Source organism: Pieris napi, chromosome 15 (assembly GCF_905475465.1).
Source record: "Pieris napi chromosome 15, ilPieNapi1.2, whole genome shotgun sequence".
Lineage (NCBI taxonomy): Eukaryota > Metazoa > Arthropoda > Insecta > Lepidoptera > Pieridae > Pieris > Pieris napi.
Genome location: NC_062248.1, coordinates 6,930,400 through 6,948,104, shown reverse-complemented (window position 1 = coordinate 6,948,104; position 17,705 = coordinate 6,930,400). Strand labels below are relative to the sequence as shown.

Below are 17,705 nucleotides of genomic sequence, written 5' to 3'. Positions count from 1 at the left end.
CAAGTCAATAATTTACGTTCGAAATTGAAGCCTAGCCCGACATTATTAATATGCACTGAACGATGACATTCACCTGCTGTTCTTCACTGTTACAAGTATCTAAATAATTCTTAAAAAACCTCCCTCAATCATTACCACAAGATAAATTGACAAAGAACACGAGAGATTCCTTTTTTGAATAATTAATAAATGCTCTTGGCGGGCAAATCACAAGTATCAAAGGAAATATAAATGGTGTCCAATGGCGAATATGCGGGAATCCCTCACACAAGTGGATAAGACGAGTTGAATTTTTAATATTACACTCAGACCGCTGCAAACCGTAACAGTTTTCTTGTCATGAAGTGGATATGTGAAATAAATTTTGCGGAGTGGCCCCATCTTTTCGTTTGACATACATTTTTTATGAGAACAAGCTGTACGCATCATACGTAGCGTGTCTAATTTATAAAAGTAAGAAATAAAAATATATTTATAAACCTGTTTAGTTCTATCGCACTTAATTAGTGCGCAAAAATTCGCTATTGGTCACCTTGGAATTGAATTAACTTCCTCGTTCTGATAATAATGACAAATTTAAGACAATAAAACAACTTTATTACTTTTTATGTTTAATCGAAGGTTACATTAACAATATAGAAAACAATGTCAACGCGTTTTGTCTCGCCATATAATTCCGATCAAATGCTTCGTCATTGAAGTATGGACGGGAATCGATTAGAGCGTTTCCCGTGTTTTTGTCGAAAAATTAAATTTAAAAATTAAAACTCGCTTTTCCTCGCTTTTTATGTGTATCTATTGATGATCGGTATGGACAGTCGACTGTGACCGCTTCCTCGATCATTATTTCTTAGATAATTTGTTTTTATAGTTTAAATTTCGATGGATTTTTTGTTCGTGCTGATCGATGTCATACTTTTGTTGGCGTATGCAATGCGCCGTGTAAAAACATTAACAAATTATTATCTTTTTTGTACATTGCGATTTGCGCCAACCTCGTTGGTTACTAGATTTTATTTATTTTTAATGCGATGAAGCGTAACCCCGTTTTTGAATCTGTCATTTATCAAAACTCAAAGATGATATGACCAACTTTCATTAAAACTAGTTTGATTTAACATTATGAAAATTAGCAATCATAACGTATAGAAAACCAAAGTCCTATCACTTTGTGCATACTTTAATAAAATAAATAAAGGATTTCAATTTTATAAGGCCAAATCGTGTCGTAAACTCCAAAAATTAAATAACTGACCACACTCAATTTTATTTTTCTTCTAGTATGTTCTTAATTAGTTTTTATTCTACAAAGTGTAGCTGTCTATAGAAAATACGAATTGTATTTGGGATATTAACAGCTGTGTTGTCAAAAGTTATGCGACAGCATGCACCACATAGCATGAAGAATAATTTGTTTATTCTTTTCGATTCGACCAGGAAATCGCTTATACACTTATAATTTCTAATTATACTTAATTGTCTAGTGTAAAAATAGGCACATGTTTAAGAAACCATAGATTATCAGAAGCAAAACTATAAATGAGCGTTTATTAATTAACCTTTTGAATTGTTCCCAAACTTTCGTACTAACTGATGTGAAACTGATCTAAAATTATCCCTTATCACGTTTTCTTTTACATGTGTCTTTCTTTTTTCTTAATTTTGCCTTATCACTGTTTACATATATTTTAATTGCTTTGATTTGTTCTATTAGTTTTGCCTTAATAACTATATGTCTTATACATTTTTGCACTTCTTGCTTACCTTATCTAATTTAAGTTTTTTTTTCTTTTTTCCTCAGTGGTTGGTGGCTTGGAAGAGATCGCTCGACAGCGATAAGGCCGCCAGTTGCCCTCCTTTGCATTTACCACTTACGCCAATTGTATTATATTTCTGCTTGTTACGAAGTGTTAGTAAATAAAATAAATTCGTGTTTACGAAATTTTTAACTTTAGGGTTCTGGGTTCGTGTCTCGCCTCTGAATTTTCTGCATGCGCAATTAATATATCGTCATACGGCGAATGAAAACAGCGGGAAGTAAGGCCAATTTTCAAGGCACAGATAATATAAATCAAAAAGAAAACTGTACCATTGAATCACTATACACGATTGCATAACACATTTATAGTTATTAGGTTAAAATGTTTTAATAGATACGATAAGCGGCCATTCGTTAAACTCCTGTCACTAAATTATTAATATTTTATTTTTATGGACGGATTTTATCCGTTAACGACCACTTTCCGGTTATGCCTAATGGAATATATTAACAGCGATATTTGTTTTGTGTCGATTGAGATGGTAACTTTAGAATTCACTGTGAATTTCTAAGAAAAATATTAATAAAATTTTATGAGCATAATTAACTAGTTAATTAATTAAAATAGGATTTAGTTTTTATGGTTTTCGCGTGTTATGTCTATCATTTCACTTATTAATATTAAATAGAATATGATACATGATATTTTAAAATTTGATAAAATATTTTGGCTTGATTCACAGTTAACTATTTCTAAATGCATTAAAATATGTTATAATATTAATGTGCTATATTTCGTAGAACAAATTCTCTATGAAATTAGATAATTAATATACACATATTAGACAAATATTATGAATTACCCTTTAAAACTGTATAATAATTTCACAGCCAGTTGTAATGTTCTCGTGATCTGTCAAACTTATCCCAAATGTCAAGGGTTGACAGCAGCTCATGACACGATTTTAACCTGTGCTGATATAACTTATATTTTGTCATAGGAAAATATACTCTACAATAATCTATTATGGAATTTATTTAAAAAGAACCCGTGCTGACATGTTACTCTTTAAAATTGAAATTCTTAACTATAATTTCTTCAAGCACTTATATATGTATACAGGAAATTACACCTTTACACCACACAATAAGGTTTATCTTTATTTGAATTTCCCTTTCAACATCATCTACGGAAGGAACAGCTCAATGTGTGGCTGTACATTTGCGTTATTAAATGATTTATGGAGGCGGATTACGGGGATAAATATCGTCTTCTTAAAAAGGGACTCTAATTCCAAAAAATAAGGTCCAAATTCCAATAAACAAATAATGAGTTAATCATGCACAGAAGTTGTGTTGATCTCTGTATAATTGAGTTAACTGACATACTGATGACTTATTTGACGTATGTTTAACTATTCTGTACTAACGCTGTCATGTCTTCCGTTATGGATAACGTCTAAATATTTATTGTATTTTAATTTTATGATAACATCATTATCCTATGTGTAAAGCATATTATTTATAGAATAAAAATGCATTACTGTATAAAGATTTGTACGACAAAAATGGTTCGGGGAGACACAATTTGCAATTAACGATTAATATCAAGCCCTGATCACATACTTCGGCTCAATTCGACGAATAAAGACACACAATAATTGTCAGTCGTGGGGATACGGGAACAATGAGGAAAGATAGACTGTTAATATACTTTGTCTTTCAGTAGAAGCATAAAACACACAAAATTTATTATTGTGGCCGTCATTAAAAAATAAAAATGATTGGCAATGATCTTAACAGTTACAATATGTCATACCAAGCATTATTACAAAGTCACAGAAGGAAGTCAAAATTAAAAGCGAGTAGCGACGATTGGCCGTGTCAAAAATTATGAACAATCAACAAAATTTATAAAAAAATATATATCTATTAGGAACAATTTGTTTGTCACCAAGGTTTTGACATTAAAATATCTTAATGTTTCGTATGGTTACCTCATAATCAGAGCTGAAAACTTACAAAATGTTGAATATTCTAATTAGAAATTGTAATATCTTTAAGTAAAAAATAAATTGTATATCCGACTACCACGAATAACGTTTACGTTCACTTATGACGTAATTAAAATACTATAATAACAAATCTAAAATAATACACTCGGCGTCAAAAAAATCGCACCTTTCTTAAAATTCGTGTCAAGTGATTATAACTTCTAAGATCCTTCCTGTACCCTATCATTATTAGTATCATTTAAAAGCTCAATTAATAAGCTTTCAAAAAAATAGTCATTTGTTTACGGAAAATCAAAAACCACAAATCGCCAGCACTTTTATTAAAAAGTGGCGATGTACGCGTTTGGAGGCTTACTAATTGTACCACCTTGGACGCGTATAAAACGAGGGGGTAAAAGTCAATTATGGGTTATTCGCTATCCAGACGTCACAGAGGTCACTCCTGAAGTGCTTCCACAAGAAAAAATCCAGTGAAAATGGATACCATGGCAAAGCAGCAGCTCAAGTGGTGGCCCTACTGCGAATCGGACTACGGCAGCTTGAAATTGCTCGGTAACTGAAAATCAGCCGATTTCGAGTGCAACGGGTATACCAACGGTTCCAAGAGACTGGAGGTTACATCAGGAGACATGGATCCGGGAGAAGTCACTGCACTACCGTCAGAGGTGATCGCTTCATTGTGTCGACGTCTATGCGGAACCGCTTCTCCAACGCTGTGGAGCTGCAGTAGCGGCTTTGAGCTACTCGAAGGACAGCTCACAGCGTCTCCACTATTAGAAGAAGGCTGTGAGAGAAGAATTTGCTACCCCGGAGAGCTGCTACAGGCCCCCAATTGACTGCCAGCCACCCAACGAAAAGGAAGCGATTTTACGAAACGCACGTGCCGTGGACATTCGACCAGTGGAGGTATGTCCTGTTCTCCGACGAAACCCGAGTGTGCCTATATACAGACAACATGCGTAAGAGAGTCTACAGGCGACCAGGGGAGCGTTTTTCACCAGCCTGCACCGTGGAAACCGTCGGGTATGGAGGAGGATCCTGCATGTTCTAGGGCAGCATTTCTATCGACGGCAAGACAGACCTCGTGTGCGTCTCCAGAGCTGGAGATGGTCGCGGTCAGGGGTCTCTGACTGCCCACCGGTATATCACCGAGGTTTTGGAGGAGGATGTGGTCCCATGTGCAGGTTTTGTCGGCGCCAACTTCGAGTTCATGCACGACAACGCCCGGTGCCACATAGCCTTGATTGTCAAGGACTACCTACGTCGAGTTGGCATCAAGGTTATGGACTAGCCAGCAAGAAGCCCCGACCTCAATCTTATCGAGCACCTCTGGGACGAGCTAAAACGGAGAGTTCGGGCCCGTAATCCAGCTCCTACCACTCTTGATGAGCTTCGAGATGCCGTCATCGAGGAGTGGGACAACATTCCCCAGGAACACGTCGTGACGCTCATCAGGTCCATGACTGACCGCTTGGAAGCTGGTCGGAGGGCTAGAGGAGGCAACACTAGGTTTTAAGACTAATTTTTAACGATTGTCATTGTTTATTTTTAATTTTTGTATTGTTCCTTTTATTTGTAATTTTGATCAGAATACACATTGTTTCACATTTTCCCAGAATTTTCTTTTTTTATGGGGGTTGTGGCCAATTTCCTACCGTTTTCAAATAAAGGATTTCATTAGCTTTCAAATGATACTAATAATGATAGGGTACAGGAAGGATCTTCGGAGTTATAATCGCTTGACACGAATTTTAGGAAAGGTGCGATTTTTTTGACGCCGAGTGTATATCGTAGAAATATAGTTGAAACTAATTATAAAAGAATGTCGCTTTAATTTTTTTCGCGCGCTTAACTCCATAAAAGCTTAATAGTGTAGTTACACGATATTTGTTGAAACATTTGCTGAATTTGGAAAATAATGTTCTATAAATGGCAAATATAGTGATATCGATCTAGCATTCATCGTTAGGGCATTATTTTCCCAGATCGAGATATCAAATTGATAAGTGAGGCACATTCGAAGCGGGCAGGGCATTATGAAATTGGCCGTACGTTACACGCCGTTACTTCCGATAAAATATAACATTCCTGACTGCTCATATCTGTTAAACGAATGTTCGAGCTTTACCCAGTAACCAGCTCACGTTTTCGAAGCCATCATTTTGTTGATATTAATTATTTAGTTGCAAGCGGAAATATAGTATGATGCAATTCGATACTTATTTACAATAGTAATATCATTAGTATTCTATTTATATATATACTTATTTGTTTAATGTGATGAAAATGATCTCTACGACGCTATAGGCCGTTTTAAGCCTGTCTCCAATTATAAAGTGTAGACCTTACTCACATACTCTAAATATAAAAAAATACTTAAATTGTCGCTCATAACTTTGACATAACATTTGTCAATTAGCTGTCAAAACGTTGGCAATATTTAGAAGCTAAAAGGCTTGCTAATATTGCAATAAAGATGAATTGACTGTTTGTTACCATATATCAGAATATTATGTGCCGATACAGCAGGGGTTTAGGGGGTGGTGGCGGTAACCTCAGAGATTTATGTGCTCATAACGCGCAGTTCCTCGCCCACAAAATGCTCAGACGTATTGATTTCATTTCAGAATTCACTTTTAAATATGTATTGATACTGTTAGTCGGTGAAGTCGGGTTTTTATTCCCCGATACTGAAGTAAACTGTATTGCAACGTGCATTGACTTTAGTGCATGGCTCGATAGTGTTTCTAGTAATTCACAATTTTAGTTGTATTTTTTGTTAACGTTATTCGTTCTCGTTAGTATATTTATAGAAAGGTTTGATTTCTGGCGATCATCTGGACATCTACCTCATCTTACTATTTACCTCAATCTAATAAACAGCTGTTACCCAAATGCTACTTATAGATATATTATAAAGCAATTTTACTAGAGCCTTCCAGTAAAACTGATAATTTCATTATATTTATAGGTATTAGAGGGAATTTAAACAAAAAAGAACTTATATACTAACAACTATGAAAAGGTTTTGGGGCATTAAAAATGGTTACCGCAATATATGTAGGTTATTGTTTTTACAGTACCTATATTAATTGAAGCAATTTTAACACAAATCAATAATACTATAATTATTTACTAAAATTTTGCCTTTAAAATTTTTTTATTAATTCACCGTCCCTAATGTGAATGTTGTATACTTCCTTGCACAAAGATAGTTCCAGGTTCTTCCTACATTTCACTTCGTTTTTGTTAATCACCAAATCGCTTTGTCCAGTCGCGTCAGAGAGCATGCCTATCGAATAACTAAAAAGGTGTCGTTAGTAATGGTTTTTGAAACATCATAAAGATGTCAGCGCGCTGTTACACGATTGTGGCTATCTGTGTGGCGTAAAAGAGCATGCGTAAAGCCGCAAGTACTGCCAGACTATACATTAACCCGTTGTTCCATATTCAAAATAATCGTATATGCTACATTTCTCATAAAACAACTGTCATTTGTTATGTTTAGGCTGTCAAATGCTCGGTCTATAGTACAATCTAAGAATTTTAATTTTCGAGTGGAATTTTGAATATAGAAGTCAAGCACTAAAGTACCTATGGAGTATTGAATACTTAATTCTTGAAGAGGATACAATTTACGAGATTTAAATGAAATAAGGAAGCAATCTTGTTAATGTATAGGTCTTGATCAGAAGACATGAATTCTTTACCACATGGCGAAGTAAATTATAATTTACTAATAAAACAAAAATAAATCAATAATATTTGTACTACATAAAGGTAAATTCAATAATACTTAACTACAGCAAGTATAGTAAGAATATAGTAGCTTATTATTTACTTTAGTATCTTTAGAAGAAGTCAAAGTTCCAAGTTTCGTAATAGTTCAACTCAGTAGCTATTGATTTTAAGAATTCTCTCACCTATAGATAAAGTACAAGAGAAGTTTGAAAAATAAAAGTCGCACCGTTCAAACAAAGTTACGCAAACAGCTGTTTATAATACTTTTGCGAGACTTTTTACTTAGAATCACTTCCACTGTTTGTTGCTGACCCTACTTTCTTTTAATCACTTCATAAGTCACCGGTGCACCATTGTAAGGGGTATCTAGTAATTTTTGATAGCTAGCGGTCACTTAACACTTCAAATTGTTTCGGATAGCTGTTTATTTATTTTAATGGCGCTTTGAGGCTTAAAGAGCACTCGACTAATCAACAAATGTACAATGAATATGACGATATAAGTAATTGATGTTAGTGTTATGTTTACACTATTCAATAAAATTATCTTGGGAAAATTTAAATTGTTATCGTTATTACTTAATACACTATGAATTAGTTACATTTATGATGAAGCTTTGTAGTAATTTTTTTGAGTATAGTACCTACTTTGAGTATGTTAAATGTGTGACGTATTTACACACACATGTATAATGACCAGTTTTCACGTACTTTTAGGTCATATGCGTATTGTAATAATTATTCGCAGATTTGAGACCAAATGGTATAAGTCTGAGGTAATTCAAAATAATGTTTGACTGACCGTTTTTCTTTATGTATAACAAGCCCAGGTCTTTCTTCAATTTCAAATATTATAGGTTCACCTAAATTATCTGATTTCTTTGGTATCTCATCCATCCAGCACTGAACCACATAAATGGAATGCGTCGTTTAAATATACTTCTAGTGCAAACAATACTTAACACTGGGTTTCTTTAGAGTTTCCAACAATATGATTTGGTGCTATCATTAAACTGTTAATATATTATTTTTTCCATGACAACTGTCATGTTTCCAATAATATCGGAAATACGTTAAATTCGACGCAATGTTATTGAGTCGTAAATTATGATTTATGGTGAATTAGAATATTGTCTTCCCCCAATATTCACGGTTGACGTGTTATAGCAGTCGTTCGGCGGAAATTTTAATTTATACGGTAGGAATAGTTTTTCCAATGGCTTTGTTTCCAAAGAAAAATATTCAATCACGGAAGTTACGATACAATATGAAATTGCTATTGTTAGATTTATGTCTGTATTTTCATTTAAGTTTGGGAACATTTGGAATGGAAACAGTATTTTTATTTAAATTCAATACGATTATCACAAAAGCAGTTTCGGAGTGTGGTTCATATAAGTACTTACTATAATATATATGTTTATTGTTATTTTAATTACGGCATAGTAGCTTAATCGTGGTTCTCAAACAATCACTAAAAAAAAATCAATGGCGCTACCCTTTACCTCTTTAGGTCTTGGGCTCAGATTTCTGAATCTGTTTCATGATCATTTTTAAATCTAATAGGCAAGTAGGTGATCAGCCAGTGATCGACACACGCCGTCGACTTTTTGGATCTAAGGTTGTCGGTTTCCTCACGATGTTTTCCTTCACCGTTCGAGCAAATGTTTAATGCGCACATAGAAAGAAAGTCGATTGGTGCACAGCCGGGGATCGAACCTACGACCTCAGGTATGAGAGTCGCACGCTGAAGCCACTAGGCCAACACTGCTAAAAAAAACAATATTATTTTCCTAACTAAGATACATTAGTCTGCAGTTCTTGGGTTTGATTGGAGCAAATTTTTAACAAAAGACGTCTATATCTATTCAGATAGACAAAGCTCTCTTTCTTCAGTCGGTAGCTCAGGTCAGCAAGGAACCACCTGGAGCGGACAATTTGTTTCCACCGGTTACTGTCCACTTACTGCGCCTCTCTTATTACAGCGTTCAGTTTTGAGGACGAGAGTCATTCACTTGATCCTTCTATCTGGTTGGTGAACGGCCAAGTGATCTTTTGCCTTCTGTGTTAGACAAAGCTAAACTACCTAAAAAAAACTCCAGTACCCTCTTCCATAGCAACACTATGCTAAACAACACTATGCTATATATAGTGTTGCTATGGAAGAGGGTACCCACCGTCTGTAACTATCAGGTAATTTAAGGAACGTCTAAGTCCAGTTTTATAACTATCAATGATTATCAAAGTGATGATTTTAAGAAGTCATCAATTGAGGTAATATCTGGAACTGATTATATGCCCATAACAATTGGTCACGCTTGAACACTTCTAATCTCCGAATAGTGACGGAGCAAAAACCTGAGTCCTTCAATAATTCCGATCAATTATCGTAACCATTTATCTTCCCCATGATTTACAATTTCAATAGAATATAAACCTTAATTAATTGCCCTTCAAGTAAATTCAACTTCGACAGGAAATGGTCACATTTAATGCTTTGCGTTTGATGTTTTCTGTTAATGAGTTTTGATGTAATTATTATATTTTTAATATGCCTAAATCTTATGGCTTAAACTAAAAAACACTAATCTTATCTTATTTTTTCCTTACAGCGGTTGCCTGGAAGAAGTCGCTTGAAAGCAATAAGGCCACCCGTTGCCCTCAATTGTCATCATTTTACTGGTAATGCAATGAAGTTTAACTAGTAAAAAGATGTAGTGAAATTTAAAAATTTGGACAAAAATATTTACCTTAACAGTTTATTGTGACATCATTAGAAGTAACCTCGAAGTGAAAATGAATGAAATGTTAAATGTTATCTGTTTTCTCTTGAAATAGATTTATTTAATATTTAGAGTTAAGTAGTGCAAGCTTATTATATCAAATACAGACTGGTATCCGATTTTAAATTTCACGGTCCAATCACCGTTATGCTAAGGATTAAATGTCTACTTCCGTCAGATGCAAAAACAATCGATATTGTTTCTTGATAAGCTAGATTACAATAGGCACACTTATAGTTTTATAGTCGTCTTACACCCGCATTTTCTTACGCTAAATAGTTCTGCACTAACCAAAAACTTTTTTTGTACAGAACGTCAAACGGGCAAGAGGCTGACCTGATGTTCAGTGCCCATGGTGGCACTGTGAGAGTCAACTGCCAGAAAGATTGTAAGTACGTATAATGTATAAAATTTAATGGAACCGATGGAATGTACTCCACATGGAGTGAAATGGTCAATAAATACAAACAGTAATTTTTCAGTGAAGAAGTTAGAGACACTAGAAGACTTCTTCTTTTCTCCACTTGTTTAACCGCACTGTACGTTAAAATTAGCGTTGCTATGCTGTAATTAGCAACAAGTATGTAGACTTACGCTGTCTCAAATACATCTCGATATGGGACAAAACAAGAAGAGCACAGGCGTGTCCTACAACAGTTATCTAGATCTGTGGATTCTGAGAACAGAGAACTGCTACCAAATATCATGACTGCCGTCTTACAAATGAGAAAATTTCGCTCTAATTATTTATGAATGTGTTATCGTCATATCTCGAGAGCTCACGACCCGGCGTCTGTGAGCACGACACGAGCAAAACCGTAGGTAATTAGCAAATGTGGCTCTCTTTGTTCTCATGGCACGTTTTGCATTGATTTCCCATCTATCGCTGCGGACGGGAGAGGAGTCAGCGACGTATCGCTAATAAACCTCCATTACTTTCATTAAAGCTATCTGCAGCCCAGTCGTATCGTCGCCGACATGCCATCGACACATAACGAAATTAAACGCGATGACGCTATCAAGGCAGAAGGCCGCCAAGCGTTCAACAGCGCATCGCCGGCGCGGCACTGCTCAATACGCGAACGCCGTCTTCACTTAATTGCGACATGCGAATAAATGACGATAATAGGTTTTAATCGTAACACTGAGCTCGACAACCTTCTCTGTAATCCTAAATCTCGTTATGGAAATTACTGGCATACCTAAGCATCTATAATAAATTAAGTTTGAGATTATCGTATGATCCAATCGTAAATTAAGACAAGATACATAATTAAGGCGAATAAATAAAATGGTTGGCATTTCGACGGGAGCACGTTCGATTCTGCTGAGCGATATACGCTCTCCATTTTGAGCTATCGGCCACATTAATAAAGTATAGTTTGATTCGTTGCATTTAATTGCGATTCAATCGGCAGCAATATTGAAAGAGGCAGAAGAGTGCGGAGGCGGGACGGGGCTCTGAATGTCACGACAAGATTTTTAATTACGGCTAAGATATCATCTAAGAACTGCAATCCCAGCTATAAGTCGGCGACACATCGCAAATTACAATTCAATAATTATTTCTCGGCATCCCCGCAAAGGTTAAGATAATAATTCCAAGTTTGACAGTTTTAGTGTACATTAACACGAACTGCGTCTGAATTAATGAAACAATGCGACTGAGTCGAAGAGCAGCGCGGGCGGGAGGGAACCGATGTCCGCGGGTGTCGAATATGATCTGAAGTTTATTTTCGTTCTTCTAATGTAAGACGCCGTCGTTCGGAGGCAATTAAAAATAAAAAAAAATCGTTTCAGACGTTCATTGTCTTCGTTATTAATAAATTCATTTTACTGAGTTGAAATGGACGTGTATATTTTATTCGCTTTAAGTGGTTTCACATTGTTTTTGTATTTATGTTCAGTTATTTTCGGCGAAGACATTATAATACGACTGTTAGGGGAAGATGTGAAATGGCTCAATGTCTCTCCATTAGAGATATTTGAAACCTCCAAAGTGCACTAATAAATTGTCATTTGTGGTAATAACAGTTTAAAAATAAAACGTGACAAATACATTGTATTTAAGGACTTCTTAATGCATAATATTGAAATTATTAATACCTTTAAAAAATCTAAACACATACCCAGACAATTTTTAATGCAAAGTTATATCATTCTTAGGATAGGGAGAGGACGTAACAAGTTTTGAAAGCCCGGCAGCTCACTCTCGAGCCTTATGGCATTGTGATTTTCCAGAATCGACGATGTCACATCCTCCTGAATGTTTGACAGCCGCACTATGAAAAAAAAAAAGAGTTATTCTTCTTGAGAAAGCAATAAAAATGCAATTAAAAAAACATATTTTGTCCTACATTTTTTATTACTTTACTTAAGAATCTTCCTGGATACCCTTGTATTATACCACGCACCATCACTAGCACGTAGCTAGCTACCATTTACTTTACAGCTCTGATATTTTACAGGCTAGCTCTTAACTTCCATTCGTCCGTTTTATAGTCGCTCTACGCGTTATAGCCAAATGTCACGAGATGCTCTGATTTGAGGCTTTTCCTTAAGATATTTAAACACTACTTTGTAGCAGAACATTATTTGATTCTGTGTGTGTGTGTATTAACAAAAGGGAATTGAATCAGACCCAGATTTTGATGATCGAATCTTTGAAGTATTTTAATCGTTAATACAAGAAAATATTTAAATAAAATCCTTTATCTATCAACTGTTTAATTAAAGAGATTCTAATCAGTTTATAAAATTAAAATTGGAACATAAATCGAAAGGGAATTAAGCGAATTTCCGGCACAAAAAATAGAAGAGGCTTCGCAACAAAGTGAAACAAGATCCACTCTACTAATCCGACAAAAGCGAGCCTTGTTACCCTTCAAATTTATTTATAAGAAAACTCTCGGACAAGTCGTTAATACCTATAAAGTAGGGGCGAGAGAGCCGCGAGCGAGTTTATAACTCACGTACCGAACTTTACTCGCCGACACATAAAATAATAGGTGTAAAAACTTACACGGGAATGTACTCAGTGCCCGGCGAGCCGCGAGATGGACGATGTCGTCTCAACACGTAGCACGTCACCGAAGGACTCAGCCGGAGACCTCGAATAATTATTCCCGCAAATTATACATAGCATATGATTTTTATTCCTATTTGAAGGACTATTTTTTTATTATCGAAAATTACACGCATTTCGAAAAAGTACCGTCAGAATTGTCGATGTTCGTAACACTTCACAATTTAAAAACATTTCACAATCAATAAGACGTAATAAAAATAACCATTTTTGATTTTGGTGTTCTTAATGGCTTTAATATCTTTATTGGCATTAACCTGAATGCAAAATACATTTAGGTAGTTTATTATTATAACAAAAGTAATTTTAAACACGCTCAACGCTTTTCGGCTACTAATTTTGTGAGCGTAGTCCGTTTGAAATGTTTATCAGTAGACACAATGGGGGTAGCGAAAGAATTATTATCTTGAATAAATCATGGTAATGAACACCTTTCGAGCCTTTTATATCGTTTAATTCAGATATCACTGCGGAAACAAACGTCGGTTTATCCCGCCATCTGTGGCGCATGCGCGCACCGGTAATCGTTAACCCCGAGGTGATATTATTTTGAATATCAATTTCTTTATCATTAATTCCAATCGTAAGCGTTCGTTCTAGAGTCCACTTTACAAATAGTTGTTATAACAATGCGTTAAGATGTATGACACGAATTCGAACGTAGCCGCATAGGCCGCGGGCGCAAGACACGTGCGCAGACGCACCTTGCAATGCATTATTTTCAACACAAAATTAATGCCTAATTTATTCATATAGGTTTGTTGTGCGTATGAGGAAGTGAAGCTTGTTAAAAAAGTATTATAAGAATATCGTATAAACGTACCACTCAACTTATCCCGTGCTCTTGAAAATTGAAGAACACTAATTGAACTACTGAACAGGTATGGAAGACCTGTTCAGTGGTTAAATTTAAACATCATTTGCAATCAAAAAAGTAGTATAGTTAAAGTAGGTATAATTTTTTATTTTCATATTTGCATGCAGACATCGATGAAGTCAATCAGTTTCTATGCTCGAACTATAAATTTACTTTAATAAGACACAAATACATTCTGTTCGTTTTTGAGTCGCGAACTAAAGAAATTTAAATAAACTGTTATCAGATTCGACAGGTGGAGTTTTCTCATTTGTTTTAACTCCGCTGTAGGTTACGGATTAGTAGATAATCGATAAAGGTTATTTCTTCATTAATTTTATAGGGTAACATCACACAGAAACAACAAAGTTTTAAAGAAATAACAATTAAATCATAATCGAAATGTTTGAGTGTTTCATACGATTTTCTCTTTCTGCTAAAATTTTAGAATATTTGAGTCTGCTATAGAAAAACTGTGGTATTGTAATTACATTAATGCTACAACGTCATACTTGGGTGTATGGCATAAATGACCGCGTATATCCATCATTTTATTTATCATTATCCAATAATTATTTCTAAGTAAACGAACTAAATTTGGAATAGTCAATTCTAATGTATATGTTAGAATAAAGATAAGTGTAGTCGGGACCCAGGGCTATATGTTATAATAAACTAGCAGACTCGGCCAAGCTTTGCTGTGGCTAAAGTTTTTGTTATATTACATAGTAGTTAACTATTCAAGGTAAACGGTAGGAGAACACCAGTCATGGGGACCCATGGGGACCATGCTTTTTTGGTGGTTATGCCAAAAAATTTTAGCTTATGTGTGTGTTAGTACTTTCAACACAGCGCCATCTGTTAGAATTGTGACTGTCAAATAATAAACAAGATGATATAAATGAAGATGTAAGCTATGCTATCTTTTAAGTTAGTTCAAACTGCGCAAGGTATGCAAATTTGATTTATATCGGTTAAGTAGTTTGTCCGCTATGGACAAACAACGTGACACGTAATTTTAACCGTTCAATAACTGTCACACCGTCATTTGACAGAAATTAATAGTATAAATAGTTTGAATTTTTTCTGAAATGAATATAACTCATACTCATTAAAAAACTTTACCATTGAATTTGATTGTTTTTTCATTATTAATAGAATACTTGAAAAGTGATTTTTTGATGTACCTAATTAACACAGTTAAAGCGGAATCAACTTTTACTAAGAATGATCTCACTCATCCCAACGAAGACAGAATATTTCCGGACCAATTCGACTTAGGATCTCGCGAGTCCTTTGGCATTGAGTATCCATGGGCGGTATCACTAAACTTCAGGTGAGTCTCCTCCTCGATTGCCCGGTTCTATTCGTGCGTTCAAAGTATAGCAAAGTACAGCCATAATTTAAATCTGTGCCAACGATTAAATACTTACTTTCCATTCGCTATTTTCATAGTCTTCTCTAGTCGCTTAGTCAAGTAATAAATAATAGTTTAAAAAAACTAGACCACACGCTTTTAAAGCACATCAAACTAAAAAGTAGTCGATAGACGAAAAATATGGCACAGAGCGCCCCATGCTATTTCACAATAATACCAGTATTTTTTGTTCATTACCATTTTCAGCCTAAATTAGGAATTATTTTTCACTTTTTGTGGTCTAGTTTTTTTTAACTATTATTTATTGTTAGTTATTTTTATTTTTTTTTCGGATTATTGCATTGTCATCGATCTTTGACAGGTGCGCAAAGTTTGAATTAAATCTGTCCGTTAAAGTGGGTCAAAATCGAGTCCGAAGGAGTCGGTTACATACATACAGGTGAAGCTAATATAAAGCGTGTAAAAAGTACATACACATTACGTACAATATGAAAGTTTTCCTATTCTGATTTGTTGTGAAAGTAATTATTTATATTCATTAAGCTAGTCAGCAGCCCACCCACGTTTCACTATGTAACATTTCCTTTAGGATCAGTGTTTTGATCATCATACTAATTTAGCACAACGTTTGCAATAAATATTTAAGATTAATCTGATTGGAGCCGAAGCTAGTTAGTTTTGTGAATACTAACGATGGGCTCCAGGTAGCGAGGAATTTTGCATATGAATTTTGTTATCTGTCTATTTTTGTATTCCTTTATGCTCGTATATACAAAGTGATACATGTGTGTGTCTCTTTAAACGGAGTGCTGGAAGAGTCCACAGGAACAATATAGGTATCAGGGACGTCAAAATAAAATTATCCATAGATATAATAACGAAAAAGACATTACATACTAAAAGTTTATTTAATTATTATTAAACTTGTTTGTATTTTATTTCGTAAATTAACCTTGTTTTTAAATTCATGGTCAATGTTAAGGTAATACAAATTTAGTTATTATTAATCAAATAATTATTTTTCGAGTGTTAATTGCATTTAATAAGTAACAATAATGTTATTTAAATTACGTTAATAAAAAAATGAATTAATTGTTATAATCATTAAATACGTGTACATAAGTATTAAAACACAAAACCATAGATTAAACACTTAAAATAAATCGCTCAACACAAGTATCCTATCTAAGTACACTCAATCGAATTGACTACAATTTTTCCTATCATTAAGTCAAGCAAGTAAATCAATGAGTTTAAATCAGCCCGATAACATGCAAAATAACTGCGAACAGAAGACATACTTTGTATCGTCTGATTTGTACTTTGGGTACCTATCGAGTTACAAATTGTATATCTAAGATCGATACGGGGTAATGAAGAGGGCTCAGCATTTAAATACATTTGCATATTAGAATGCGTTCACTCTATTGCGAGGCAGTATACTATAGGTATACCATTTAGCATACTTGATACTGGACAATTGAATAACGGACTTCTGTCGACCCTGTGAACGGACGGTAACTTCAGTAGGTTATTACTTTGCCTTATAAATAGGCCAATATGTGTCTAATTTTGTGTATTAGTTGGATTTAGTTTCTTTTTAAGTTATGATAATTATTGCCAATATAAAAATATATACTACCTACTATATTATATAATTTGTCCTTCTAAAACTCTTCTTTTTTTGCAATAAGGCCATTAACTTTATAATTTACTTTTAAATTGTAAATGTATAATGTGTAGAATAATTAATTTATTTTAATACATGATCAGTTTGACATATCAAGAGACATTTCTAAAAGTACACAAAAAATTAATTATTCGTTAAATTTAACTATAATAGATAACATAATGTCGCGTGCAAAACACCTACTCAATAATTTATGTAATTATTTAAATGAAATAATTCTTTGGCTGAATAAGTTCCTTGTCGTTGTTTTAGCAAAGCTATTGATTGGTACACGCTGTTATCTCTGTCTGATCAAGTTACAATGATTTCACAGTATAGATTTATCTAACTTGATTACTTCATAGTTTACAATCAATTGTTGCGTAATAATTGGAAATTTTGTCAAAGGTAATAATAGCG

General features: G+C 34.4%; 1 long non-coding RNA gene across 1 annotated transcript in view; it reads left to right on the top strand.

The window, feature by feature from the left end:
• Positions 1–17,705, top strand: part of LOC125056668 — a 174,640-nt gene that overhangs the window by 60,922 nt on the left and 96,013 nt on the right. The window contains exons 2-3 of the long non-coding RNA XR_007118086.1: positions 10,127–10,196; positions 10,609–10,685. This is a non-coding gene — a long non-coding RNA (uncharacterized LOC125056668). The remainder of the gene's footprint in view (positions 1–10,126; positions 10,197–10,608; positions 10,686–17,705) is intronic.